Source organism: Lissotriton helveticus, chromosome 4_1 (genome assembly GCF_964261635.1).
Source record: "Lissotriton helveticus chromosome 4_1, aLisHel1.1, whole genome shotgun sequence".
In the NCBI taxonomy this organism is placed as follows: Eukaryota; Metazoa; Chordata; class Amphibia; order Caudata; family Salamandridae; genus Lissotriton; species Lissotriton helveticus.
In genome coordinates, this window is record NC_136063.1 from 13,484,249 (window position 1) to 13,511,803 (window position 27,555).

Below are 27,555 nucleotides of genomic sequence, written 5' to 3' on the forward strand. Positions count from 1 at the left end.
ATGTCTGCAGCCTTCGTGATGTTTCCAGCCGGTACTTTTGACGTACCAATTCTCTTCAGTGTTAGAGGAGCTTGGACATGTCTTGAGCCACCCGGCACGCCGTCGCACAGCGTGCCTCCATTTTCTCGGGCACCGCCGGACCTTCTTGACTTTCGAGTGTGCTGCCAACTGCCAACCACGTTTTTCTTGCTGTTTGCCTTCGATAATTTTTTTTTTCTCTTCAATCGATTGCTGACATGCACTTCTTTTGTCACGATGACAGAGAGTTACGTTTGGTATTTTATTGGCTATGCAACAGTGCCACCTAGCGGTCAACCACCATGACTGCAATTTTTTTTCAAGGAAATATAGTTTACTCTTGTCACTTCTTCAAGGAAGATAAGTCCACTTGTTTCTTGGCATGTAAATTCAACACCTCCAGTGTTTTCTTGCATCAAATGTTCCTGCAAACGTTTTTTCACAAGGTACTGTTCCATTTACCTTTAATTCATCAGCTGCACACCATGACAACGGTGACAACTTTATTTGTGTTATCTTATTATTTTATTCATCTTACCTGAAATGTACATTATGCTGGATCATTTTCAACCTATTTCACTCTCATTTTTAGCTCATATTTACTACGTTTTCTCCTATGCATTTTAACACTATTACAATTTTACAATGTGTTTATGCACTTCTTATTTTACTGTAGTACTGCCATTTTACTCTGAAGCATTTGTTTATGTATTTTGCTTGGCATGCAGGTTTTCGGCATTTTCAACTCTGTATTTTGATGTGGTGCATTTCTTCCTTTTCTTTGGTTCTGTACATGATTTTTCTCTTACAGTGCCTTATTATATTGTGCGCAGGTTTTGTTTGTGGTCTAACTTGAGACGTGACTGGTTTTTCTTTGATGTGTAGTTCAGTTCACGCAGATCGCAGTTTTCCTGGAGCAATATTTTTCTTGTACCTCTGATGTTTTCATGATGATACTTACAGTGCATTTTCCATTCAGTGCGCAGGTTTTGATACATGGTCTAACTTGAGGCGTGACTGAATTTCTTTGCAGTGTAGTTCAGTTTACCCAGATCGTATTTTCCTGCAGTTTCATATGTGGTCTAACTTGAGGCGTGACTGAACTTCGTCGATGTGCAGTTCAGTTTACCCAGATCGCATTTTCCTGGAGCATTTTTGTTCCTCTGATTCCTTACATGATATTTGATATTTATTGTTTATTGTCAAATTGTACGCAGGTTTACTTATGTGGTCTAATTGAGGTGTTACTGAATTTTCTTTGCTTTCTAGTTCAGTTTCCCAGATCGCACTTTCCCTGCATTTTTCACTTGTGGTCTAATTTTAGGTGTGACTGTACTCTTATCTTTGGTGTGGTACAGTTTACGCAGATCACAGACCTTTTCTATGTGTCTTTTGGTTGATGTGTTAGGTGTACGTCACCTATTTTTTTCTTCACTCTCGTTTCTTCCTTGTTTTTTTCATGTTGCTGTGCTCAGTGGGTCCTTACTTCTCGCTAGCCTGGCCAGTTGGTGTAGTTGTGGTGGTCACACTCGTGCACTACTTCTTGTTATTCTTCGTGGTATTATTACTTCTTGCTTATGTAATTTTCTCAGTTTGCTTTTCCGTTCTTTTACTTTTTCTTTCCTTTTGAAACTTCTTACTTCAATTTTCTCTGCTAAGGAAGGAGATGTTTCTTCAATTTTCTCTGCTACAGAACGAGATGTGTGTCTTATTTGTCATACTGTTCTCACTTTGTACTTTATTACATGTTTTTCCTTCATTGCTTATTTTTATGTCACATTTCACTTTGCTTATTTTTAGTATGTTTTTCATACTCATGTGCATTTTCAATCTTTCGACTGCAATTTTTATTGATTATACTGTGATGTTATTGCAATGTTGCTTTTTACATTTGCTTTCTCTCTGTTTATTTTGTAAAGAGGGAAGGTGTGTTATATCTAAGGTTTTTACCTTACATCTTCCCTGTTTCTCTGCCTCTGCTGTTCAGCCAGTGTGAGTGGAATGTTAGTGTGAATGTGATGTCATTGGAGTGTTTGGTCTGCTGTGAGTGGACCGTCAGTTGGATCCCGGGCTGAGCAGCAGAGAGGATGCTCCTGGTGGGGCATTGCTTACTTATATACTGGAAAACCTATCTAACCATCTAAGAAGAATAAACTTATCATCTGTAACCTATCCAAGTCTTCTGGAATTCCTTACCAGGATGTAACATATAGCCACTACCTGCACCCAACTGTGCCACGCTGTATGGTCTTACCATCAAAAAAGTTGGGCTCTGCTCAATTTGGTCACTGTCAATTTCACACTTTAGGCAAGTGATGCAGGAATACCACAACTGTTTTAAAGTCCTTTGTAGAGCAAAAGGCTGAGATTTTAGATTGTTTTTGTGTTCCGCACCAAGGTTCACACTTAAGGCAAGCAAATGTTGCAGATAGGTAGGTACCCTCCAACCTTGGATATGCTTGAAATCTTGGCCGCTTTGAACATGCACGTCAGCTGACCGATTCACGTCCTCAGTAATTGGGGTTTCACATCTCTGCTTCAAATTGGGTGGCTTTTAAGCGCTACAGTAATGTCCCAGTGGCAGTGTCCAAACTCCACAGGAAATATCCCCCTCTACGCTCCCTGCTCCCAGGGCTCCCTCTCCCTCTCCCAAGGGGTGTCTACTGAATGTGCAATAGCTTACAGGCTTGTCTGATTCAATATAGGGAAAAAGGGCCACACAAACGTGCAAGCGGACATTACACCTCCTTAAACAATACGGAGGTAAACACTCTTTCATTTCCGTATTGTTGTTCCTGTTCAAAGCATACCACAAACTTGGCACCTGCAACCATGAGCACACACAATACAATTTGAGTATCGATTAAACAAATGTGCCACCATACAGGGCTCTAACATATAATATTATGACCTACTAATTCCTAAAGTGTAAAAAAGTAAAATAAGACTTGCGCTGTCTCGCTTCCTCTGGTCCTCATGCTGGTCTCTGCAGCAATTGGATTTACCGGAGCCATCCAGATGCATAAATCGTATATCCTTACGGGTCTCAAGGCGTTGGGGGCCATCGTGGATATTAAGTGAGCTATTCTCCAGATTCACATGGTACTGAGCTGAGATGCCGCCTGAGCCGGGAATCGAACCATGAGCCCTGTACTCTGAAGTCAGCTGCCCTGGCCGCTGCACCACACCTCTCCACTATACATGAAAGCAGTGCGAGGATTGGCTGGAGTGGGCTGCCTCCATACTCTGGCAGGTACTGGGGGGTCTGTGCTTGCTCTTCACCCAGCTGTCTAAGAGACCTGGGGGAGAAGTTTGCACTGCGCATGTCAGGCTGGCAGTAGTAAGATACCCGGCCATAATTAGGAGTGCACCATAAACGAGTGGCGGGAGATCCACTCCCCTGCTGCCAGTCAGCAGCAGCAGTCCCTTCCCCAAACACAACTGGCGGAGGAATACAATTTTAATGTTCACTTTTGTAGCTCTCACAGCAGGGGGTGATGCTCCTCAGTCCTAATGCAGAGGTCGCCGCTGGACGAAACCAGGACAGATGCCAAGTTCACTTCCATTGTAGACATGCGTGGAAAGACCCCCAAAGTGTCCAGAGTTCCCACAGCGTCATTCATGCCTTGACAGTGTGGGCAGTCATTTCACTTTGAATGTCTTTCCACGCATGTTTGCAATAAAGTGAACTCAAATGAACTAGGAGCACGTGGGGCCGGGCTCACTGACGGAAGTGCATACACAATGTTAATTTTACTGTCTTTTTCTGGAAAGCAGGTGCATCACTTCTAATTTGTTGTTCAAAGGTCTCATTTCATGTGCATGATTCCTATTGCGGGTTCTAGGCTTATCAGATCCTACAACAAAAATACACCTTTCCTTCTGCCCTCTCCAACACCACCACGCCCTGCCTGCTATTTACACTTGGTGCATTTCTTCTTGCTGACATGTTAATGGTTTTCATTGCAGAAAGACCAGACTATGGGTCACGTACTGAAAACGATGAGCTGTCGATTTTACTGGTTGGAAGCACCGGAGCCGGGAAAAGCGCCACCGGGAACACCATTCTCAGGGAGAGGCGCTTTGAGTCCAGAGCGTCTGCGAGGACGGTGACCCTGGAGTGCCAGAGGGAGGTCTGTGTCTGGAAGGAGAGGCAGCTGGTGGTCGTGGACACCCCGGGGTTCTTGAACAGCACCTGTCCAGGAGAACTGAGGAGTGATGTCAGCCGGGGCCTGGAGCTCTGTGGCCCTGGGGGGCCCCACGCCATAGTCCTGGTGCTCCAGACCGGAAGGTTCACCCAAGAGGAGCGCGAGGCAGTTCAGAGGGTCCAGCGTCTGTTTGGATCACAGGTGCACAACCACATGGTTGTTGTCTTCACCCGCAAAGACGACCTGGGAGATAAAACAATACACGTATTTGTTAAGGAAGCTGAGCCAGCACTCAGAAACTTAATTACCAAATGTGGAGGTCGGTACTGCGCCTTCAACAACAGGGCGACTGGAGAGGAAAATGACAAACAGGTTGAGGAACTGATTAACATAATACGACTAATCCCAGTTAATCCACCTGGTAGCATCTTCAACAAGGGCATGGCCGTAGGAGCTGGGCTGGGGTTCATTATTGCGCTAGCTGTGAATCTAGCTGCCGGGTGGAGGTATTCGGTGCTGCTGGTGCTCGTGCCTGGTCTGCTGGGTCTCGTGGGAGGGGGGCTTTGCTATACCTGGAAGAAGAGATCATCTCGTGGCCGTGGCATTAGAATGCAATGAGTCCACCCCATGAGTGTCTGTGTCCTGTCTTTGTAGGATGATGGCACGTGAGATAGACACACTCAAGGTGGGAGAAGGCGTACAGCCAGGTAAAAACCCAGTTCAACGTATTACCCCAGGCCATCCCACCCACAGCTGTGTATGGTCCACAGGCGTGTGAACCTCAGGCACGCCCCTGCTTTGATCCATGACAGCGCCCTAGTCTCTATCATACAACATACGTGACCCAAGAGCCTGGAGCCCTCTCCCATTGTGGGATCAAAGCTTGCTGCTCGGTGGAACCTTTAACAAGACAGGTTAGCCATCAGGCCGCACACTTGTCCTGTCTCGTCTATGCTGAAGAGTTAAACCCAAAAAAAAAACATTGGAAGGATGTAACACTTTATTGGTGTGTGGGTGTATGGGGATGCAGGGCTCAGATTGTGAGTTCTGTGTGCATTTGTAAGGGTGTGTGCAGAGCACTGTTGAGATTGTGCTGTTTTTGTGCATTTGTAAGGGTGTGGGTGGCAGTGCTGATATTGTGATGTTAATATGAATTTGTAAGGTTGTGTATAGCGGCAGTACTGAGATTGCGAAGTTTGTGTGCATGTGTGTGTGGGGGCAATGCTGAGATTGTGATGCTTTTGTGCATGTTATTGGTGTGTGGGGTTGCAGTGCCAAGATTGTGGTTTGTGCGCATTTGTAAGGGTGTGCATGGGTGCAGTGTTGAGTTTGTGGTGTTTGGAAGTAATCGACAAATCAGGAGTAATTCCGCTTGTCACTCAAAGTAACTGATGGATTCCTTGCGTAAAAAGCCTCTGTACTGGTTCAAACCAAACGATGCTGACCAAACACCTTGGCACAATGCGGGAATTCTCAGCTACCATAACATAACATGAGATCACCATGGGGTCCTGTCGTCTCACACCACTACTGCAACAAAAACTACACAAAAAAACCCCAAACTCAGATCGCCTTCAAACGTCAACCTTCAAACACAGTTTCCATGTTCATCTTGTGTTGACAACCTACAGCTCAGTGTAGTCCCAGCCTGATCCACGCCTCGCTGCATCCTGGGATTTGAAAATACAATATCTCCAACTCCAGTTTGGACTCTTCCATATGGGGAGGTCTGGCATCCTTGGAAGAACAAGGGACGTTTTTTAAATATCTGCACCTTCACAGCTTTGTAAATAGAAAACAGGGGGGCTGGTAGGTTTGGAGAGGATACCACTTTTGGATTTTCTTCTTGGGGTGCAAAAACTTTCTATCAGTTTAATCTAGAACCAGCTGTGTAAATGGGCACCAGATGATCTTGAGAAGTGGCAGCAATGCTTGGGTTAGATGAACACACCTCCTATGATTCTCTTGAGCTAAGTCGTGCGGTGCTATGCTCTTCGGGGCTGCAAGCACAGCACAGTAACACAATATTTGACTTATAATTTACCCCAGCAAAAATCTTTACTTGGGAGGAGGGGTCTATCAAAGAGGGTCAATTTACCACAATGTCCTTTTTATGCAGCAGATCTAATTCACTTGTCACACATGCACTGTATTAGACATATTAAGATTGCAGATTTCTTAATACTAGGAAATATATTCAATGTTAAGCTGGATCTAACTCCTCGAGTGATGGTATCGGGGGTGGAATTGATGGGAGGGGAATCCTTGGTGTTCATTGCAATGGCGGTGTTTCGGGTCTGCATCGCCTCCGCGTGGTTGGACCCTCAGGCACCATCCTTCAACAGTGGCAAGGGAGGTTTTTTATATTTTTAATTTAGAGAACTCTGAGAAAGGAGAAAGGAGCTAAACAAAAGGGTAGACGCATTTGGGGCCCTCTCGAATAATGGCTACACTCTCAGGAATAATAAAGAAATGGCTGGGTTAGATCTGGGATTTATGGAGTTTTATATAGCGCAAACCTAACCCAAAGGTATCCGCGTGCTTTAGACGAGCAGCAGTTATGTTACATGAGGATACATTAATTATTGGGAGATTAAGTGATTGGCCCAGAATCACAGGATGTTGCACGTCCTTGCCGAGACTCAAACGCGGTTCCTCAGATTTGAGGTTGACCGCCCTAGCCGATAGGCCAACTCGTCTCCCCTAGATGACATCATACGTGTGGGGAATCATGGGGAGCAAAGCTAACTTGTGATGTTTTATCTGGCTCTCATTGCAATTGCACTTCTCTAGCCTTTTTAGTATATAAATATGAACTTAGGGTAAGATGTGACATATCGTTTTGGGTATTTTTTTTAATATTAGATGATGATATATTATTGATTGTAATCTTGTTATATTTTATCTTCCTGTGACCTGGATTTTACTGCTTCTTATAACCTTCCCAGATTTATGATGAAATATGCAAAATTATTAATAAAGATACATTTAAAAAAAAGGAAGTACAAGAGACAAACAGCCCTGGGTCAATTCTGCATCACAATATACAAAGTTTAGTGATATCATCTGCTGTTAAACATGTCTTTAAACTGGGTGCAATAAATTTTATTGCACCAGCACTCTGCTCCTTAAACTACAAATTCACAAAGACACCACCAGGTCCTGCTTTAACTGCTCAGATGAAGCTCGGTAAGTAGCTTGGTGAAATCAATGACTGATGTGTCAAAAAGCTTTGATCACTTGCAAAATCCAGGATAGGGCTTAAGAGGGCAAGCTTCAGTAGCCACTTGTGTGAACATTGTTCTAAGATGTAAACTAAGAGTTGATGGAACAGCCATTTTAACCTACACGCACATTATTTTACAATCCTTTTCTAAGGATTAACTGTGCTCATCTGTTTATAATTGCTACATATTTGGTGTCTCTTGTTTTACAAAGCGATTTGGCTCACATTATCAGTACATTATTATTTATTCATTCACAGAGAAGCTGAAAGATACTGACACTGAGACACAATATCAGAAAAGAAAAGTCATGGCAGCGCTAAAGGAGGGGACAGGACCCTAATACACCTAAAAAACATTGATATTGATCAAGACCATCTGACAAAATATTATATAATAATTGTTGGGAATATCTTAGAATGGGATTATCTGGTATGAAAGTACAATTAGACATATGTATTATGTTTCTAAAACAAAAATCTTTTAATAGGGAACGCTCAAAAACAATCCAACGAGAGATAGGGTTATCAGCAAAATAATTTGTTCAGGCAAAAAACTGACCAATTAAAAATGCAGAGTGATATCATTTTAAATCAGGAAAACGCACACCACCTTCTATTTTGGGGCGTGCACACCACCTTCTGTTTTGGGGAATTTGAGTTTCACAAGGGCAATATGGGGATGTTTATAATTCCATAAAAACGTAATATAAATGGAGGTAATTTGTGAAAAATATGAAACGGGAATCCAAAAAGGTAACATGGATAATATATAAAGGACATGGGGAACAATCATCATTTTAATAGTATCCAGTCTACCCCACCATGACAAATGAAGGGGCGACCAAGAATGGGGTAGTGTTTGATAATTAATGCATTAAACGTGTAACTGATGGTGGTAGATAAGGTAGAGAAAAACCATATACAACGATATTTTATTTTTGAGGCACACCAGGTAAAGCTAGTGTTATTAAACATATATTGATAGCAGAGGGAGTTCATTGGTAAAACCTCTGTTTTAGAGAAGTTCAACTTCTATCCAGAAATACTGGAATACAACTGAACTTCATATAGAAAGGGAGGGAGAGAGGTAATAGGATTGGACATATATACCAGAATGTCATTAGAGTATGCTGACAATTTGGTTTCTATGGAGTTATGTCTAAAACCAGAAATAAGTGTGTTAACACAAATGCGCTCAAGGAAGGGTTCTAGACATAAAACAAATAACAAGGGAGGAACAGGACAACCTTCACGTGTACCCCTATATAAAGGAACATATTTAGAAAAGTATTTGTTCACAAAAATACTGGCACGAGGAAAAGAATATAACAGTTTAACGTGAGAGATAAAATTCGTTCCAAAACCATACCACTGCAGAGTAGTAAACATGAATTGCCAGTAAATACGATAAAAGGCCTAATTGGCATCTAAGGACAATGCTGCAAGGGGAGACGTGTACTTTTTCCCAAAGGAGATGACATTATCAAACATTCAAGCGTTGTCCGCGGGACAATCTGCCCTTATCAAAACCGGCTCGATCAGTTTTGACCAATAATTGGATAATGTTCTCAAGTCAAGAGGCAAGGATTTTAGCAAATATCTTACAAACATTATTAATTATTGAAATTGGGTGGTAATTTTTACTGAGGGTGTGTTCTTAATCGGGTTCAGGACTCAGGACAATCATAGCCTCCATAAGGAACCAGATGCCTTTCAGTCATCAAGGAAGGAGTGAAAAAGAGCAAGCAGTTTGGGAGCAAAAACAAAAGAAAATGTAGAAAAAGATTCAGCAGAGAGGCCATCACGGCCAGGTGCTTTCGATTTTTTTAAAGATTTAATGCCATCTGTTATCTCTTGGAGAGTGATCCTTGTTTCTAATACCTCAAATTCGTCAGACAACGATGGGGGTTTAGGAAGCTCCGTAAAAAAGGTGTGTACATTTTGACTAGATGGATATGTGTGATCAGAATATAATGATTGGTAATAATCATGAAAAGCAGAAGAAATATCTTCATCCGATGACACCGATTTGTTAGTGGATTCATTTTGGATAGGACCAATATTTTTATGTTCAGATGTAATTTTTACAAAATTAGCCAGCATCCTACCAGCTTTATTTTGACCCCCATGATACTGTCGGAAGGCGACTGATGTCCCAGGCAGAAGTACCTATTCCCCAGGAGCAGGGCAGGACCCCTCCTTTTCTGAAAGATACAGCCTTCCCAGTGTCCCAACAGAACACACAAGAGGAATTCAAATATCTTCAGAAAATGAAGAGACCAAGGAGGATCATCAGAAAAACAGCCAAAAAGGAGAAGGTCCAGTCCAGTTAGAGGCGAGACATCTATATAACAAATGACAAGAAATAAACAAGCACAATTAGTTTTGTTACCTACTTCTAGAAAATATACAACTCCCTCCAGAATCAAACTAGTAACCTTCAGTTGTGTGCTATCCCATACTTACTTGTTTTCACGACTAGGTGAAGATTCATTTAGATGATCCTGGAATATTTTCATTAGAAGGTCTCTTGTTGAAATACAAATAAAGCTGATGAGGTTGTTGTTCCTTAATTCAGCATACACAAACAAAAAATGCAATTATAGAGCATACGTTCGCTTGTGTCTTCAAGAGGCAGTCTATGTAAATAAAAGAAGTCACTTGTAGGCAAGTGGAAATGAGAGTAACTGTGTCACAAAGCTCTAAAAGAGCTTCTTGTGGAAAATGTAATCCACACGTTATAAAGAGAAAAGGAACAGCTGGGGGTCAGGCAATTGCAGCAAGGCAGCGAGCCATGAATCAACACGTCCTCGCACTGATCAAAGCAATTCAGGAATCGGGGTAACAAAGGAACCAGCAGCAGGGAAGAAGGGCAACGCTGACTCGCGTTGTAATAAAATATGCAAGATAGGTTGTGAGAGGCCAAACAAAAAGAGAAGGCTGAGATTAAAGTTGCAGCGCGTCAGCAGGCAGAGAACCCCGCCAATGGTTAAAGTTGCAGCGCGTCCTTGCGCTTATGATTTGTAAAGGAAAAAAGCAGACTCAGCAGGCTTAACGAAAATCCTGCCAAGACTTGTAGCGCTACTTTGCGCTCAAAAGTGAAAAATATAAAGCAAGGATAAGGGAGATCCCAAGGCATCAGGATACTACAGAGTCCATGTACCAAAATTCAGGGACAGACTGTAACTGAGGTAATCCAAACCCTGGAACAGGATAGGAATCAAGCAAGGAAAACCAAGCACTGAAACACAGTAGCTGAAGGATTAAGAACCTCCCCATCACCTGACAAGCCCTAGAGCAGGATGGGACAGCACACAACCCACCTCCCTTGCTGAGCATTCTGGGATATGTAGTTTAAGCACAGTACAGGTAGCCCGAGTCCTAACAGATACTTGGACTTAATTTTGAGGAGGTCATTACAGGCATCAACTGTTGCAAGTTTGTTAAGAGGAGATTTGGCCTTAATTAATTCATGAAGAACAGAGGGGGATCTGGAGGTAAAATATGATTTGAGTTGTGTAATAGAGTTGTATACTTGGCCTTTGCGGTTTTCTTCTTTCTTGCTGAATATGAAATAGTGAAGGCATGGAAGGAGGCCTTAAAGGCATCTCAAATATTGGGAATGGAAGTATCCGAGGGATTATTGATAGTAAAAAACATATTAATAAAAGCAGTGGCTTCAGAGATGAAAACAGTATCTGACAACAAAAAACGTATTATGTTTCCAGCAACCAAATTTAGGAGCGCTCAGGGAAAGGTCAAATCCAGAAAGGACAAGAGCAGGGTCAGAAAAAAAATAGATCCAATCTCGGAAGATTGAATAGTTGGAAGTAAGGGTTTACTAACCAAAATATAATCAATTCTAGAATGGGTATGATGGACATTAGAGAAAAATTTAAATTCAAGGGAGTTAGGGTTACAAGTCTTCCAAACATTAAACAATGGACGAGAGGCAATGGCAGATTGAATTGATCTATGAGATTTATCGGGATTAAAATTGCATTAGGACTGTCTATCAGAGAATGGGTCTAACCATTGTTTAAAATCACCAGCAATAATAATATTTGGACCATCAATGGAGCAAAGTAAGATCTTGATATTATTCCAAAAGTCAGGATCTGGCGTAAAAGGGCCATAAATATTCAATAAACCAAGTTCTTTATTGTGTATAAAAACCTTAGCCATTATCCAACGTCCATCAGTGTCCCATAAATTTGATGATTACATTTGTACATGTAATGATTTAAGAAATAGTATTTGCAACACCACCCTTCCGATTGGAGGCTGGAGAATAAACAACTTGATCCACCCACTGTCTTTTTAATTGTTGCAATTCAATGTCATTACCATGAGTTTCCTGAATGAAGAAACATGAGAATTCAGTTTAGACAAATGAGAAAGTACCCTTTGTCTTTTGACAGGGTGTCCAATACCACAAAATCTCCACGTAACCACATTACACTTATTGGAGGGAGGGGTAGGTAATACATGAATGGAGATGATACGCTTCAGGATGAATCAGATGAATCAGATGAAGCCGAAAAACAATATGTATAACAACAATAACAATAAGCACAAGCATCATACAAAATATTGTCAAAAAGAAAGTACAAACAGAAAGAGTAGATAAAGGAAATCAAATAAGAAGGAAACAAGGGAGATCGAGGAAAGTGATCCAGATCTAAGAAAAAGAGTAAACAAAGTGAGCATGGGGCGTAACGTCACCAAGAACAGACAAAACAGCAGAGGAAGAGATATTAAGAATTAGGAAAATGAACAGCCATACGAAATCTGTTAGAAAGACGGAAGAGAAAGAGTTAAAGACATTGGATGGAACTGTCCACAGAATTCAGTGAGAGACTGTGATGAAAAAACCTCAATTTAACAGGATCATCAAATGAGAGAGTGGAACCATTATGAGTAATTTCACAAAGGCAATGGGGCAAAATACCATAACGAATATTTAACTGTTTCATCTGAGGGGGAAGGGCCAGAAATTCCTCCTGCTGTCATTAGTAGTGTTGGAGAGATCCAGAGAGAGATACATTGTGTGACCAGACCATACAAGGCGATGTTTTACTTTTGCTGCTTGAAGAACATGCAAAAGATCTATAAACTCCAGAAATAACATTATAATACCTTTAGGTCCAATAGAGTTCGGTTGAATACGACCAAGTGGGTGAGCACGCTGGATATTTAGTGACGGTTGTAGCGGAAGATCAGGGAGCTCAGGCAGGAGTCGCCTAAGAAAAAGGAGGAGGTCTGGCCCCACCAAATTGTCCGGTAAGCCATAAAGACAAAGATTATTATGTCTATTATGGTTTTCAAGATCCTCAGTGTGAAGTTTAAGATGCTGAATTTCCTGTTCCAATATATGAATTTTAGTAGAGACATCATGTAAATCAGTGATGCGTTGTTCCATGTTGAGTACCTTCACTTCCATAGTAATCCACCTATCTTCAATTTGTAGTAGTGAACATGAAAGTGTTCAAAGCCCTCACCTCATCAAGAAGAGTATCAAGGACAGGATTATGCAATGACAAAATGGGTGAGGGGGGGTATTTTTAACTCTCTTGGGTTTTGTACCAGAAGATGAAGCTCTGACAGGAGGAGAAATGTCACTAGCCATCGTGGAACGTCCAGAAGGACGATGTACAACTTATAATGGAGATCTCAACCTGCCCATATGCTGTGAAAACACACTGCACTTCTCAACAGGAGACTTGATGAAGATGCGTGCCACAGGCTCAATGCAATGGCCACTCGCTTTTAGGTGGACAATGTTGGACCTTTAGTACAGACCACAGTGTGACAGAACGTTAATGCAAATGAAAGGAGGTCACAACCTGCCCGTATGCAGTTTAAACAGGGACACAAAAGAAATATTGGTCGACCAAAGAAAAACATTTTTCCACTCCCTCTTGCTTCAAGAAAAAAGTTACTCAGCAAACATGTGGAAAAAGGAAAAAAAAAAGAAAAAAATCCTTTCCCTTCCTTTCCTTCTTTGTAGGGAGAGTTAATGCAGAAAGGTAATATTAAAATATGAGGCACTCATGTGTTAGGCAGAAGATGTCAGCTCAATAAACCCCAAAGCACCTTATAAAGTAGGCAAGGCTATCTGTATAAATACTCATGGAGAAAGGCAGCCATAGCAACTTTGGCAGTGGAAAAGTAAAGAAACGAGAAAAAAAACGTTGCATCGTGTTTAGTAACAAAACGGTTATTTTACCTCAGCAGGAAGCAGGGAGCGGCAGGCAAAAAATGGCGGCAGCTCGATTGCACTGTGGAGAACATCACTGCTGCCACCTTCAGGTCATACAAGGCAGGAAACAGTGTTGGAATGACTCCAAATGCCCCTCCAACAGCTCAGAGGCCTCAGGGCGGTGTCCTCCGAACTCCGACACTGGAAGAAGAGGCTGAAAACAAGAAGAGAGCTCCGTGTCCGAGCAGAGCTCACCCCTAAGCCGCCATCTTGTTGCTGCGTGTGACCACGTGACCAAGCCCCCACCACATTGTGTTTTAACCTTTCCTCCAGAGTGTACGTTTGTTCTGCTGTTCTCAGCTTTTTTTATCTTGCTTTCTATACTATTGAGGAAAACTACCTTTGACCACATATTTTCTGAACCACTGCTCTGTTAGTAATGGGAATGCTCTGAGATTGTGAATTCTTAAAAGCTTTGTTAGTCCTGCTTTCCTATTCAACTAAAGTTGCTGATCTTGTGTTTTGCTGTCCCCTGATTCCTCATCTTTATTCTGTGTCCTTGTGTAACCTGGGTCTGAGTTTTTTGTTCTTTTATTTCATAGAGTTTTACTGTGCTTTCTGCTGGCAGCGGTAGTGTTGCTTTGTCTGTCTGGGGTTTTCTTGCATTTTATATTTTCTTTAGCAAAGTACTGGAGCATTGAGGTCTCACAAACATTGATGCTGGCACACATCCACAGGGGCAAAAGTACTGATACTAGAACACTGACACACATCCTACAACAATATCATGGCACCACCAACAAAAGGACACTCACTCTGGAATACAGATGCTAAACATCAAAAAGTCAATGGAAACTTGCAGAATCAGTGGGGATCCACCAAATTTCTACCACCACTTCTCCCAATGAAAACTATTCAGCCTTTGTGTGTCTGGTCCTAGCCCTTGCATTAGGTAAGGCCCCAACAATTAACAAGGGGAAACAACATTTCAGTCAAGAAAATCAACCTTTTGGTGACGTGGGCAGCTGTGCCGTACAAGACTTTATGGACCCTGGTTTTATCTGTTCCTGTTGTGTGTGCCACATCTGCTACACAAGTGCGATAACGCGTTTATCAACAGAAGTCTGGGAATACTGAGTGGTTTACATTGTTCTTGCGTGAAAGTATCACTATCCGTGCTTGTGCGTCCGTACCACAGCAACAGTGTTCATGCGCTAGTCATTCAAGGAGCTTGGCTCCAGGAAATCGCCACCTACGCTTGATGAGAGATGAATATTTTCCAATATACAGGGCAGTAGCCAGTACTAATGAACCTTCTTGGCCTGGTGTTTGGTTGGTGACCAGTAATTATTGTCCCATGTGATTCACACAGTTCCAGTTGGACTCCTGTGTGCAGTCATGGTTGCTGGACCTCAAAAGAGAGTGCCTGGCTTGATATGTAATATGAAAAGTTCACTACTTGGCACCATTATGTTAATTACCCAGGGCTGCAGATTTCCTTGTAATGGTTGCAATGAGTCTTTTTGCTCCCCATCCTTCCCAGCATGCTTTAGGGTACACATTCCCACAGACTGACACACTGCTTCATGACTGTGCAAGCAAGTGCTCATGAATTAAAATACACTGTTTTGGTGATCTTATCAGCTTTTCCTGCCAACTACATTATGCCTTAACAGTGTCTGCCGTCTGAGTTTCCTGCTGGTTCGCAAAGTGTGTATACCATGAGTCACAAGCAATGGCAATCCACCTCCTCCTCCTGTTTTCTGTTTTCCTCCAGTTGCATAACTGCTGCCTTCTGCCCTCAGGCCTCACAGTTTGCATTGACTGTTGGTTTTAGTTATGTTCATAAAACTGGATTACTGCTGATGTATAAACAGTGTAAATATGCGATTGGGCTGAGTGTGCATTAAAAGAATGCATAAATAAAAAAATAAACAAATCCTGATGCATATACAGTGCACAGATGCTATTGGGTGGAGTGTGCATTATAAGAACCAGTAAATAAAATACAATAATCACTGCAGATCCATACACAGTTCAAGGATGCTATTGGCTGGAGTGTGTATTATATGAATGCATAAATAAAATAAAATCACCACTGCTGATCCATATAGAGTGCAAGGATGCTATTGGGTGGGGTTTGCATTATAAGAATGAATAAATAAAATAAAGTAAACACTGCAGTTCCATACACATTGCACCAATGCTATTGGGTGGAGTGTGTATTTTAAGAATGCAAATATTCAATTTTGATGCACAAACAGTGTAAAGATGCTAATGGCTGCAGTGAGTATTATATGACTGTGTTAATAAAATAAAATATTCACTGCTGATCCTTATACAGTGGAAAGATGCTATTGGGTGGAGTGTGCATTATAAACACCTGCTTGTTTTGCTCTGGGCTTGCCCATCTTCTCAGGCAGAGTAGAGCCCTGCTGCCTAGGGTCCACACCGGTCTGAGGCATTGTTGGCCCTTCGCCCCCCCCACAACTCCTCGGGACCCTGAGTTGGGTCCCGAAGAGTGCCGGTAAGCAACCCTGTCTCACTAGAGTGGTCCTCATAGTCGATCACCCCCACATCCGGCAAATCTCCCAGTCAGGGTGCTGGGGGGGGGCAGGCCCCCTCAATTGCCTCAACTGTTTCAATGGACGCCCCCAACTACAGGTCTCGTATTCAACCCCCAGTCGTGTGTTGCTGGTGGGTTTCCTCCTCACTGAGGTCCGGCGTCTTCGACTATGCCTCAGTGTTGCACAGCACGATGGGGTCTGTTTCTGGCCTATTGGGGGGGTCATCGGTGGCAGCATTGTTCCCTGATTGTGCCTCTGCCCAGGGCCACTCTTCTTGGAGTTCCATTCATCAAAGCCGCCCCCCTCCATATGACCACAGAGGCAGCTAATTGCTCTCCTTAGGTAAGGTGATCCAACCAGTACTCAGAAATTGCTCGGGCTGAGGGTTGCCATTCAACTTAGGCCTCGGAGGACCTGTTGACTCAACCAGGCCAGCAGACTGCACTTCTCTCGCCTGCGTACTCCGATCCGAGCCACGACAAAATCACCGCAGGGCAACCCAGCAGGCCTCTACCCCTCGCTGCCCCGCCACCGGGCCCTGACCTGGGCCAGAGAACCCTCCATAACGCTCACCAGTACTCCTTCCGTGCCGAGGCCACGAGGGGTCCGCTACTGCTCTCCATTGGCCCCGTCCATCCACTTTCATCTGTGCCCGAGACCCGCTGGGCACCACTCACCACCTTCCGTGTCCAAGACTCCACCCCACGGGGCCTGGTTCCAGGATCAGCCCCACACGCGGGCCGCACCACTGTCCAGGGCCTAGACGCTGTCCATGCTCCCTCAGGGACAGGGGCGTAACACAGGCCCCCGCAGTCCACGCGGTGTGGGGGGCCCCTAGCTCCAAGGGGCCCCCTCGGCACTGAACACTGGCCGGGAGAACTCCTGATTGACCCCGGAGGAGGCCCCTCTAAGTACCGTGCAGGGAGGCCCCTCACTTTTCGTTACACCATTGTGCAGGGAGCACAGAGCTCGCTCCACTGCCTCAGGGGTTGCAGGGAGACGGCAGCAGGTCAGCCCTCTCCCTGCGTCTGCTCAGTCTCCGTCGGGCCCCACTCCCTGCCGTCCGCACTCAGGGCTCCACGCCCTGGGGCATAGTTCCAGGATCGGCCTCCCACACAGATCGTGCCACTGCCCAGGGACGTGCCACTGCTAGGAGTCTCTCAGCTCTGGCTGGGCAGGGGGCCCACAACTCTCTCCGCTACCACAGGCTTTGCGGGGAAGTCACAGAGGGTTGGCTCTCTCAAGAGACCCGTCTAGAGCTCGATGCTGCCAGAGGCTGGTCACCAGAAGCCACTGATCCCAGCCTCACCACTCCAGCCCCCGCTGCCATGCGGCTCCAGGGCTCCGTCCTGGCACCACTCCAAGGTAGGGGATATATGTCGGTGCAGCCAGCTGGGGGCTACGCCTGAGATTTATGAGGATTTATGTCAGGCCGGACAGAGTGTGTCGCTCACGCATGCGCCATCTTCAGCCGCAAAGCCACGCCCAGCATGGTGGTCTGTTGTCTCTCTCACTCAAAGCCACGTCCAGCATGGTGGTCTGTTGTCTCTCTCATTCAAAGCCACGCCCAGCACGGTGGTCTGTTGTCTCTCTCATTCAAAGCCACGCCGAGCATGGTGGTCTGTTGTCTCTCTCATTTAAAGCCACGCCCAGCATGGTGGTCTGTTGTCTCTCTCATTCAAAGCCACGCCCAGCACGGTGGTCTGTTGTCTCTCTCACTCAAAGCCACGCCCAGCACGGTGGTCTGTTGTCTCTCTCATTCAAAGCCACGCCCAGCATGGTGGTCTGTTGTCTCTCTCATTCAAAGCCACGCCCAGCATGGTGGTCTGTTGTCTCTCTCATTCAAAGCCACGCCCAGCACGGTGATCTGTTGTCTCTCTCATTCAAAGCCACGCCCAGCATGGTGGTCTGTTGTCTCTCTGATTCAAAGCCACGCCCAGCATGGTGGTCTGTTGTCTCTCTCATTCAAAGCCACGCCCAGCACGGTGGTCTGTTGTCTCTCTCACTCAAAGCCACGCCCAGCACGGTGGTCTGTTGTCTCTCTCATTCAAAGCCACGCCCAGCATGGTGGTCTGTTGTCTCTCTCATTCAAAGCCACGCCCAGCATGGTGATCTGTTGTCTCTCTCATTCAAAGCCACGCCCAGCATGGTGGTCTGTTGTCTCTCTCATTCAAAGCCACGCCCAGCATGGTGGTCTGTTGTCTCTCTCATTCAAAGCCACGCCCAGCATGGTGGTCTGTTGTCTCTCTCATTCAAAGCCACGCCCAGCATGGTGGTTTGTTGTCCCTCCCACTCAAAGCCACGCCCAGCATGGTGGTTTGTTGTCTCTGTCACTCAAAGCCACGCCCAGCATGGTGGTCTGTTGTCTCTGTCACTCAAAGCCACACCCAGCATGGTGGTCTGTTGTCTCTCTTATTCAAAGCCACGCCCAGCATGGTGGTCTGTTGTCTCTGTCACTCAAAGCCACACCCAGCATTGTGGTTTGTTGTCTCTGTCACTCAAAGCCACGCCCAGCATGGTGGTCTGTTGTCGCTCTCACTCAAAGCCACGCCCAGCATGGTGGTCTGTTGTCTCTCTCATTCAAAGCCACGCCCAGCATGGTGGTCTGTTGTCTCTCTCATTCAAAGCCACGCCCAGCATGGTGGTCTGTTGTCCCTCTCACTCAAAGCCACGCCCAGCACGGTGGTCTGTTGTCTCTCTCATTCAAAGCCAATGCCTCATGGTTCAGAACAGCAGCTATGGTTACTCTTCAAAAACAATGCTTAGCCTTTTGCTTCTTTCCCCACCTGAATGTGTGTCCAGCCCTTTGTACCCATTACATCTGGGCAGTTTTCTGCTTCCTGGCCTCCTGGTGTGTCCACCCCCCTGACCCCCAGACTAGGCCATGGTTTGTGCTGGAGACGTCCCTCGGTCCATGCTGCATTCCTCCTGCATCTTCCATCCCAGAAAAGACCTCTTGAAATATGAACAGAGATGCGAACCTGTAACCGGTGGTGGGTCCCAGGAGAGGCGGCGCCTAACCATGGGATGGCTGTGTCTGGGAGGGGCACCGACCCCTTCACATGAGGGTGAGCACCGAGGCGCACAAAGCCTTTACATATATATACAACTATCTCACAAGTCACAGGCACACATCACTGTTAAAAGGCTGCTCCCGGCAGCCAACAGGCTGGAACAAAGAGGGTCTGCACGCCATCATTCTGGTGTGACAACACACACGTCACATCACTTCCGGGCACCAGTGGGAAGGATGGCCCACCGTGACACCTTACCCACGAGAGAGCCATCTGAGGGGCCTTTACTTGCAGACCATCTTTGGGTGACTGTGTCTGAAAACAGAAACAGGATGGAGGTAAATAAGCCTCTGCTTGTCAGATGTCTGCATCCCTTACCCACAATACCTTGCACAAGAGGCCCTGTAGGGCCCAGGAGAACCTACTACAGTTCTACCCCGTCACTGAGATGCTTTTAATGACTCCGTGTCCGAGGAGTGAAATGTCCTCTGGGGTCCTGGAAAGAACTAGGCACTGCAGGAAGCAGAGACCAGCTCCTGCCAGCAGTAGAGTGGGGTGAAGCTTTTTATAGGGTGGAATCTGGGCTATCATCTGCAGACAATACCCATTTAAGGTGTGTTATTAAAGGCACACATAGACAAAAACACTCATGCGCACTCATACAGACTCACAATCACACCCGGTGTGGTGACATCACTAATGAGAACCCTCCTATCACACACTGACTATGTCTTAAACCTGCTACTACACCAATACCTCATACATATAGATGGGTGGTGTGGCCTGGCCTCACAAGTGTAAGGCTGTTTACACTCATACATGGGGACTCACTTACCACTGTACCTCACTCCTGTGGCAGTGAGTCCTGCTTCATATTTACAAGACAGAGATAACCGCTTTGCAAGGCTTAATGCATCCTTGTAAATATCGTTCACTTTGATGGTGTTTTCTGTGTTAAAGGGGCGTGCATTGGGTGTTGATGGGGGCGTTTCCAGCAACGTGCAAGTCTTTTTGACACTGTCCCAGATTTACAAGGAATCAAAAATCTGACGCAGTGCCAAAAACGTACGACTCCCCAGGGAAGACGTAAGGGAGGTGCAATGAGGAGAAATAAATGCTGCATTCGGCAGCACACGCAGAAGGAACAATACACATAAACAATCACCTCTGCAACACAGGTACTTGTGTACCATGGTGGGAGGGTGTCTGCATTGGCGCGCGGCTGCGGTCTGTGCATCAGCGTAAGAGTGAGTATAGGAACGCGCGGTATTCTTGTAAATATAGTGGATTCCTGCAGTTAGAAAATGACGCAGCTGGTGAAGCAAAATTGCTCTTGGCATCACACTGCGCCGTTGTCTTGTAAATATGTCCTATGGTGTCTTACATGTCAGGGGAGAGCCACAGGGACACCGCTCACACACACAGAGACAAGGAATACTGGGAGATTCATGCAAATAAAGCGGGGACAAGGACCCCACAGTCCCAGTATGTTCATGTGTATATATTCCATGGTGTGTGTGTGAAAGATGTCATTTTTAGTGTCACACCCTTCTGTTCCTCGACGGGTCTGTACTCACAGTGACAGCAGGGCCTGGTGAAGTAGCTCGTCTGTGCTGGAGGGTGGATTCCTAGAGGGTGCAAAGCTGCAGGAAGTGAGCAGTGCTTTCAGTTTGCACCCCCGGGGCGGGGCTCGTGACAGGAGGTGCCTTGGAGACAGAGGGTGTTTGGGAGTCAGATTCACAGCAGTGACAGCAGAGACAGGAGCCAAGGACAGCCAGGGCGGTGAGTGCCTTCGACTCTGTGTGCTTACAACATGCTGGGGGCTTGATTCTACCAATGCTTAGTGTCCAGGAGGTGCCTTGGAGACAGAGGGTGTTTGGGAGTCAAACTCACAGCAGAGACAGGAGCCGAGGACAGCCGGGGCGGTGAGTGCCTTCGACTCTGTGTGCTTACAACATGCTGGGGGCTTGATTCTACCAATGCTTAGTGTCCAGGAGGTGCCTTGGAAACAGAGGGTGTTTGGGAGTCAAACTCACAGCAGAGACAGCAGAGACAGGAGCCGAGGACAGCCGGGGCGGTGAGTGCCTTTAAGTCTGTGTGCTGGGGCTTGATTCTACCAATGCTTAGTGTCCAGGAGGTGCCTTGGAGACAGGAGGTGTTTGAGAGTCAAACTCACAGCAGAGACAGGAGCCGAGGACAGCCGGGGCGGTGAGTGCCTTCGACTCTGTGTGCTTACAACATGCTGGGGGCTTGATTCTACCAATGCTTAGTGTCCAGGAGATGCCTTGGAAACAGAGGGTGTTTGGGAGTCAAACTCACAGCAGTGACAGCAGAGACAGGAGCCGAGGACAGCCGGGGCCGTGAGTGCCTTTAAGTCTGTGTGCTGGGGCTTGATTCTACCAATGCTTAGTGTCCAGGAGGTGCCTTGGAGACAGGAGGTGTTTGAGAGTCAAACTCACAGCAGAGACAGGAGCCGAGGACAGCCGGGGCGGTGAGTGCCTTCGACTCTGTGTGCTTACAACATGCTGGGGGCTTGATTCTACCAATGCTTAGTGTCCAGGAGGTGCCTTGGAAACAGAGGGTGTTTGGGAGTCAAACTCACAGCAGTGACAGCAGAGACAGGAGCCGAGGACAGCCGGGGCGGTGAGTACCTTCAACCCTGTGTGCTGGGGGCTTGATTTTACCAATGCTTAGTGTCCAGGGGAACACCTGCCGACCATTTAAAGGACACAGTAAAATGTCCCTTCCATCAAGACTCTGTGTCCAGAGGCCCCGCCCTGTGCCCGCTCCCATTTGAGAGTGGACAACGGGTCTGTAAGTTTCTGGCAATCAGTGGGAAGAACGGGGACAGCTGAGGATGGGTGAAGGGGCGCAGCTGGTTTTGGGAACAAAGAGGGGGCGGGGAGGGGGGGTCGCACTCTGGGCCCATCACATATGCAAAGACGGCTGCCTGGCTTTAGCATAGTGTGGAAAAGTAAATTTTGCCATGTTCTGTGTCCCTACGTGTCATCCATCATATGTTATGTGTGCATGACCAATATGCATATGTTACTCCCCATGTCCGATTAATGACGCAATTACAGTTGTGTCCACCTCTAGTATGCCAGTTTCCAGTCCTCGTGAATACTACGAATATCAGGCCTATGTAAAGCTACGTTGCCACGTTTCTCAGTGTGCACGTTATTTCATTATAAAGTCCCCGTTTCCAGGCCTCAACAGGGCTTGGACATCAGATTCAGCTCCTGTCTCCTGAAGCCTCGCTGAGGAGCGATCCAGCCCCCACCTGTATCCTCGACCTTTCACTTACTTCCTGCCTCGCAGTGCCCGGTGCAGCTTGGCTCTACCTCTGAGTCTGCCAAGACTATGTTATAGTTCCAGTTATCAGTTCAGTCCTCCTTCTCTGCATTCCTAAGCTACTGAACTGCATCAATAGTTTCCGTCATTGTCTAGCCTATGCGGCTCCATGTTAAGAGAAATACTGTATTTAATGGTCATTTAATATTCTTCATCACGCACTACATGTAGAATAAATGCATGCTCCAGTCTTAGAGTCAGTTAGCCTTTTCCCCTCATGACTTCTAGTTTATATCAACATGTTCCCTAAACATCAGATACTAGATAGGGTTTAGGTACATGTCGCTCCGACCCTCCAGACTTTAGTCTCTGCTCCTAGCACAGAGTTCATAGCCCCCAGCTTCTCCTCGTAACACGTCATTGCCAGTTTGCGCGCATCACCAGGTTAGAGGTCCCGGCTCCTTAGGTAGCCCCCTCCTATGTTTCCGCCCATTCATGACATATCCTGTTACGTTTGCATCACATGTCTATGTATACGCCCAGTTACACCTACTTTTACTCTTATCTTTCGCGACTGCTACGCGTCACACCTACTGCTCCACCCACTGCTACGCCTACTGCAATGTAATGCTATGTGTTTGCGCTATGTATATATGCTCGTGTTTTGTTATTAAAAGTTAGCGCGCTCATCCCAGACCTAGCCCAGCAGCTGCTGGGCCCTGTCATCCTATTCCTATGCAGGTTGTCCTGTCCCTGTCCTTATGCTGTATTAAACCTGCAAAAACTCCTACTACCTCGAATCTTGACTCTTATTTATTGAGCTATCTGTTATGATATATGTCTAGTCAAAAATAGGGTATTATTTATTTATTTACCACATAATGGCGCCCGAACAGGGACTTGCCCTTTCCCCACGCGTCGGTGAAGCCACGCCGACCCCCTGACCCTCTGCAGCCGTGACGGAACCATACCGGCCACGTGCAGATATTTCTGCTCAAGTATCCCTCAGGCCCACGGAGGAGACGGAGGAGGCGGTCCAGCATCCAGACGAGACGGTGGAGGAACGCGGCGAGTCCCGACCAGAGCCCAAGCCAAGAGTCCAAGGTCCGAGGTATCCGGAGGTCCACCCGTAACTGAAGTCCGAAGTCCGAAGTTCGTCGTCGTAGCAGTCCAGTCCAGTCCGAGGCCTTCCGTTCTTGCTGCCCGGTGAGTACCGTTACTGGGGTGGTATCTAGACAGGGTCAATTTAATTGACTCCGGTCTGTGGGTTGGTGGTACACAGTCCCACAAACGAAGTGTCCACTTCGGTGGATGCGGGTCCTGACGTGTCTCTTTAAGAGACCGGTAAGTTTCGTACTGTTTCAGCAGTGCATCTAGTTTCTGTTCTAGTCAGTTTCTGTTCTCGAGAAAATTCATGTGTTCTGTTCTCAGTATTTCCAGGTAGTATTCTGTTCGAACTGTTATTTTAAATGTTTTTCATGTATTTCAATGTCGTGGTATGAATGGAGAATAAGTATCGTGTTTATTGTGTATTGTATTGTGTCTAGATTATAGTCCAGTCATGCCGCTCTTCTCAAAATTACGTCAGTTAAAAACTAGAAAGGGTCTGCTGGAAGCAGCAGTTCCCGTCCCGCCTAGGGACAGTCCAGGTCACTTTATGTATCAGAAGCATGGCATAAGTGCCATATTGTATCTAGATTTATGGGTAGAGTATACCAAACAGTTAGAAGAAAAGTATAGATGGCCCGTATCGGGTACATGGGATGCCGAATGCATCATGCGAGTAGAAGAGGCATTATGGAAAAAGAAAGCCAGACAGTCACAGAAAGATGCCATCGAGTTATGGCGCAAAGAAGCTCATAAAAGAACCGAAAAAGAAATCAGAAAGTCAGAACTAAGTAGAGAATCCCAAGAACAAGCCCAAGAAAGAGAATTAATCGAGATAGGTGAACGAGTTAGAACTGAGCAATCAGACAGACAGAGGCATGCCCTTATTAAGGGTATGTATCCTCTTCTTGCTGAGGGCTTGCCAAAAGCGACCCCAGAGGCATCCAGTAATTTCCCGCCACCGTTAGTTCCGACCAAGCTACGTCACAAACCGACCGCAGCTGATATTTTTATTTCGTCCTATTTGGACGACACAGTCCCCGAATATGCAAATCCTGTTCGCGCTCCGCCAGTCCCTGTAAATCAGGTAATTCCTGCTCCTCCAGACACCTGGGTGCCCTTAACAGCCCCCCCGGGTCAGCCCGCCATACAAGTCCAGCCCACGTTACAATTACCGACCCTGCCAGGACGAAAAGCATCAGTTGATGATTCTAATTTAGGGGCCGCAGGAGGAGGTCTTCCTCAAACTCCGCCGCCATACAAGCGTTTATCAGCACTCGAATTACATGCTCAAGCATCACAGCGTACTCCTAAGAGTAATAAGTCTGTAGCAGAGATCAGGCAAACCCTTGGCGAATGTGCCTATGACCCAGTTCCAGGCGAGTTTAATATGGTTTTATATTCCGTACGCGTAAGGAGAGTGACCGAGTATCTAGTCACCCTGCCGAATATGAAAGAAGATCTAGACAGGATATATCGTTTCATCCGTACAGGGGATGACCCACAAAGTATTAGTGATGCCATGTCTCAAAGGAAAGCCGAGATTCAGCGCATGATATTAAAGTTCTTAATTAACTGTCTAATAAGAGAACAGGATCATCCGTCTAAAGACCCGGAAGAAATGAAAACTCTAACAAAGTGGAGTGATAATATAGCCGAAGGAAAGCACAATACTATTGGTGCCATGGAAAGTATGTACAAGAAAATCCGTAGAGAGATAATAAAGATACACGAACAGCGTAAAGCAGCACAAGTAAGCGAGAAAGAAAGTACCTCTGATCCTGAAGAGGAAGACGACGAGAATACCGCCAGAATAGCGTATGTAGGAAAATCTAGATTTCCAGATCGCCATTTACGCCTAGAACACAAGTCCATTTTCCATCATTCAGCACCAGAACAAGGTTCCCTAGAACAAGTATTTCAAGCTACCGATCACATTCTGAAATCACGAATCGGTTATAGTGAGTTAAGTACTATGCATGAACAGGAACTAGTCCGATCAGCAGTCAGATGGATTACTGATTCTACCACTTTTCCAGACGAAATAGTGGCACAAATGTTTCTGAAAATGCCCCCAGCCGAGCAACGACTGGTGGGTATGTATATGATTCAGCACCTCATTACTCTGTATGAGGGTCAACATTCTGATCCAGGCCCATTACATGATATCCTGAACGAGTTACTCCAGTACAGATGGAGAGGTCTAGGTACCGATTTAATTAGTGTCATTTTAGAACAACGTCATAAATATAGAACATTCTTGAACCCGCATTTTGTTCATGTCTCACCCCCAGAAAGTAAATCATTCTACATAGACAGACAGAATCCGTTACGAGAAGTCCACCCAGTTAAAGGAGCGGGTGGCGAAATGCAGCGAGTGTTTGTATACACTCCGATCACAAAGATGGAACTCCTCGAAATGAAGAAATTAATTCCCTGTCATGACAAAGATCCAGCAGGGTTCCATAGAGAATTAAAAGACATGCTCCGTATGGGAGAATACACTTACCCAGATATCATTAAAATGTTAAAGGTTCTGCTACCCGCAGGGGTGTATGAAAAGCTCAAGGAAAAAGAATGGGAGGTGGGAGAGAAAAAGATAGATTGGGCAGTTCTAGAAGCTGAAGACAAGTCACAAGTACCAGGTACCGGTCTTGGAGATAAATGTAAAGAATTACCAGAATTATTGATTCAAGTTTTACCCAGATTATTGACAACGAGAAAAGAAGACTGGGATGCAATCTCAGCCTGTAAACAGAAACAAGATGAAGATATTAGTGATTTTTATTCTAGGTTTGAAAAATGTTTTAGTATCAACAGTGGTCTCAAGACAAGTAGTGAGTCATACCCTCACCTTTTCGTTACCAAATTAGTCGAGAATTCAAGTCCACCAATTAAAAACCGAGTTCTGAAAGTCGAAAGCACCTGGCAAGCAAATACTCCGTCCCAGATGCTCCAGATGCTCCAGTATCACCAGAATAGAATCAGAGAAGAGCAAGAACACGAGAGAAAACGTATGAAAGACACGAAAATGAAAGTGCTAGTTGCACAATCTGTTCCTCAAGACAGTCAGAAGAGGGGTCAGAATCAAGCCAGTCATCCTGCAGCACCCGTTAAAGGGAACTGCAATTATTGTAAACAGCCAGGTCATTTTATAAATGAATGTGCAGTTCTGAAACATAACATAGCTACTGGTAAGACTAAAGAAAGACCACGTCCGCCTAGACAAGAGCAAGTTTCACAGATTCCTCAGCCACAGAATGCACCACAGACAGTTACCGCACCGCAGCCTATTGCTGCAACACAGCACGTTACACAGCAGATGTACCAGTATGCACAGTCTGAGTATCCAGAGTATCAGCCATATTCATGAAACAGCCTAGAGAGGGAGGTAGGCTTGCCTCTCATCGAGATACCTGTAGATCAAGAAGGTCCCTATGTTCACAGTCAAGTATTAGGGAAAGACAGAAAGTTTTTGATTGATACAGGGGCAAGTAGGACCACAATTAGTCATGCCGAAGTTCCAGGGGCTCCGCTCTCAGGCTCAAGAAATGTTTCCCTTGGATTTTCAGGAAAGCCTATCGTTAATGAGATTTCAAAGCCAGTCACTCTAGAAGTAGGTCCATTGTCCCGCACTACTGACCTGTTACTTACTAAGTCATGTCCAGAAAATCTATTAGGCATTAAAACACTGAAAGAATTAGGTGCCGTTATATGTTGTTCCCCAGAGGGAATACGTCTGTTCCTACGTGACTTTAAGGGTCACTATGTATTACGAGATTTTGATTCAAGATTGTCTAAAGTCCCGCAGCATTTATGGGCGCAAGGTCCAACTGATGTAGGTTATATGCAAATCACACCCTATCGTGTGACCCTGAAACCAGGTGTAGTGTTACCACGAATCAGGCAGTATAGATTGCCACCTGAGGCTGTAGCAGCCTTATCCGAAATTATAGACGAGCTCATGGTTCAAGGAGTA

At 45.5% G+C, this 27,555-nt stretch overlaps 1 pseudogene; it reads left to right on the forward strand.

Moving 5' to 3' along the window:
• The first annotated feature begins 3,965 nt into the window (after positions 1-3,965).
• On the forward strand, positions 3,966-4,842 carry LOC144826883 (GTPase IMAP family member 4 pseudogene; annotated as a pseudogene).
• Positions 4,843-27,555: the final 22,713 nt, after the last annotated feature.